Genomic DNA, 4,014 nt, shown 5'->3' on the forward strand with positions numbered 1-4,014 from the left:
ACGGATGTCAACATCTGTTTAAGGGTAAACGGAAGTCGCCATCCGTTTTAACGGTTTTACGAAGGTATTATTAACCTCGACTCTTCGCTTTAGAAGAGGATCGCTGGTTAAAGGTTGGATACAACACCACCACACCAATGCAATGCAGAAATATAATAATTCAAGGACAAATTCTTCCAAGAGGAATCGATATCTCAATCATCACTTGAAAGACAAGAAGAATGAGAGAAAGAATTTCTAGAAAAATAAAACAAAGAATTCTGAGAAGAAAGAGTAAAGATGAAAACATGAAGATAAAAAAAAAGAATAAAGAGGTTATGTGGGGTGGGAGAATAAAATCATAAAATTTTATTTCTAAATATAAATTTTTGCTAAAGGATAAAATTGGAATAGAAAAAATAGAGCAAAGGGTAAAAATGGAATGGGGAGGTGTAGGGAGCAAGTGGGGAGGTACAGGAAGTAACTCCTAGCCTGTAACAGTTTTAAGTAATTTAAATCCCAAACTGGCCCACTAGGGAACCTACTTTTGCCTGATATAAATAAATGCACATTCACACACATACACACACACACATATATATATATATATAACCTATATTTAATTCTTATTCTAATTCCACAACCTAATACAAACACCTTTAATTTATTAAATGCATCTACCACACACCCCTAGACATAAAATAAATTATAAATAATTTTTATTTGTAGACATAAAATAAATTATAAATTATTCTCAATTTTTTCTCGGATCTGGCATATACTTTGGTGTATTAAACTTATTATCTTGATGAATGAGTTAGGGGCCTATGACCTCATATACATCCCTCAACTCTATATTCTTATTGACACCAAACATATATATGATCATAAAATATTTATTTAATATAAGTAATTAGATAAATCAATTAAATATAGAGAATGATTCATAGACTTACATCACCAATAATTGGATAAGGATAATATTTAATTCTTCTTTTCTCGATGCAAGTTCTAAGACATCTTACTTATACAAGTATAATGAGATCTCAATGTCTCTTACATCAAAATCCCACGAAACTAGCATTAATTCATCGCTTATGATGTTAACAAATTGGTGTAATACACCAAGAGGATCGTCAAAAGATAGAGAAATCTTCTTTGAGGGCTTAGGACTTTCCTCTCGATACGATTATTGTTACATGAAAAATAATTTAAATAAGTCTGAACATAAATAACATGGAAACTTAAAAAAGTAATGTAATGTAGAGTAGGTTTAAGAGTTCGTACTGAGAGGTTAGAAACAGAACCTACCAAATCTTTAGGCTAGACAAGGAAAGATTGAAATGAATGTGCCACAATATATACCTCATTTGTTGGCATAAGAACTAAAGCATTTGATACGAGAACTTCCTCTACTATGACCTTAATCTCATTGTCCGATAACTCCATACCATGAAGAATTGTGACCTCAAATACTTTTCCATGAGTATTAAGGTCCTCTCTTTACCATCCATAATATATATCTGACATGGGCAAAGTGTAGCCAATGTTATTCCCTGATGAGGGTGGAGTTGAACAACTCCTTGGTTCAGCTTCTACCTTTTAGAACCAATGTTCATGTTAGTTTATTAATAGGGGTGTCTCTTCCTTTGTGAACCCACTTTGAGATTTGTAATGAAATGTTGTAAATTTTTTAGTCATTCTTAACTTGTCTCTAAGTCATGGTTAGAGCATCCCATGAGATCTCTCTAGCCACCCATCTCTAAAATTGTCCTAACTTCTTTAAGAGCACCATCAATCATCTTCATTCCATCACTCAAACCTTCAAATTGAGAGCAACCACCACCATCTCCATTCCTTATGCACCACTTCTACCACCATAGTTTCATCTTCTTGCTTTGGCCCAACCTAGCTTGAGGATGAGGCTATTTGGGAGTCTCCAAAATAGTGGTGAATGCCGACTCTTGATCCAGCAACACACATATCGAAGACATTTAGGTTATCCAATTGCAACAACAAGTATGTCATGATGACTTTAAGGAGTGAAAATACCTTGAGAGCTTTACTCAACCAAAGAGTCCTGCAAATTTAACATCTTATATTTATAAAATTATATTATTATTTAAATAAAAGTTATATTTTATAATACTTTTAGATATTTTTTTATGCAATGTCAAAAGTTATGGACTAGTGATATGAAAACACAAATGATATTATTTAAGGAAACACAAATTTTATACAAAAATATGAAATTTATATAGAACTTATGGATTAATCATATATTTATATTCTCTCATTGTGATATTCCAAAATTACATATACATATACATAATCAACTTGAAAGTATTCATTTTTTTTTACCATGAATAACGACATACCACTTTGACATCTAAACTGAGTTATTTGTCAAGAAAATAATTTGAAAAAAAAAAATTGTAGAAGGTTGGGTTTGAACTAGTCAATTTCTTTTTTTTTTTTTTTAAATTTGTCTTGTGTATAAGGGTTGAAAAGTTATATTTATTTTTACAGAAAGAAAATAGTTATATATGAATACATAATTCACTTTATCAAAATGATTTTATGTGATTAAATTATGTTTAAAATTTATTTTTTAAAACTGATTGAATATCTTATTACTTAAATTATTTTTTAATTTTATTATTTATTGTAATATTCATATTAAATGCATGTTACCATGTTCAATTATAAAAAAATTCATTATTTATAGAGATAATCGCCAAATAAAATATGAAGTGACTTACTATGTTTTTAGAAGTTAAAATTAGTTTTGGGTTATAATTTTAATCTTTAGATTGTATTTAGGGAGTTGAGATTTTGTGAAGTTTTTATTTTGTTTTTTTTTTCTTGTTAAACTATTAATAATGAATGTTAAAGACTAATTTAAACTTTAATTTACAAACTCATTATAATATTTATTAATAATATAAAATATCTTAGATACTAATAATTTTAGTTTATAAAATATAATTTAACTCGGTTAATATAATAATATAAAAAATAATTATTTTTTTATTTTTAAATTAACTGTAATTTAATTATTTTGTTAATGAAACAAAATATAATTTTAAAAAATAATATATAATATAAAACGGAAAAAACATAGTTAAATCTTTACATAAGGTAAAATGACTTTGTAACGTTAAGAATATTTGAAGAGGTTTCTTAGAAATACAACCAAATGATAAGAGTGCCCATAAAAGAACAATTAATGATGAATACTAGTCTTCGTCTTGACCTAAATAGAGAGTTGACTAGGATTGAGAAAAACTCATGTCTGGGACTCTGTTCATCAAACTCATGACAAAGAATTAGTATTTATGATTATTTATTATATATTTCGAGTAACATATTTATAAACAAGTTGATATGAGTATTATATTATTTGATTTACAGATATCTGTTATTTATGAAAAATAAAAATAATAATTTAGTTTATATTTTATTTAATTAAATTTAATTAAAAATTAAATTAATTTATATTTTATTAGATTAAATTTAATTAAAATTAAATTTTAATTTATATTTTATTTAATTTATATTAAATTCTACATATATTTTTATAATTTTTATTTAAATAATTTTTTAAAAATGTATAAAAAATATATCTTTAATATTTACTAATTTTAAAATATCTACAAATTATTTACATATTTTTTTAAAACAAATACCTAAATAATAGATAAATTGCAGATAAACATTATTTATATATGACCTGATGTCGTTCTTAGTTAATATCTAAAAATAAAAGACAAGAAATCATATTATAACTAATTAATAAGAATATTTTTAACTTAAAATTCTAATATATATTATTAATGTGTTAATTGGATATATTCTTTATTTTAAGAGTGCTGAAGTATTATTTTTTATTCGATGATATTCATAATATTATGAAAGCAACTATTGTGGAGGTGACTTTTTCAACTCTCTTTTTTCTCCCATTAGTTTCTTTGATATTTCATTCCTAAAGCAGATACTTGTCATTGTCTCTTCATATATATCTAGACAGTGACT

The sequence above is a fragment of the Vigna radiata genome, unplaced genomic scaffold, assembly GCF_000741045.1.
Source record: "Vigna radiata var. radiata cultivar VC1973A unplaced genomic scaffold, Vradiata_ver6 scaffold_283, whole genome shotgun sequence".
NCBI lineage: Eukaryota > Viridiplantae > Streptophyta > Magnoliopsida > Fabales > Fabaceae > Vigna > Vigna radiata.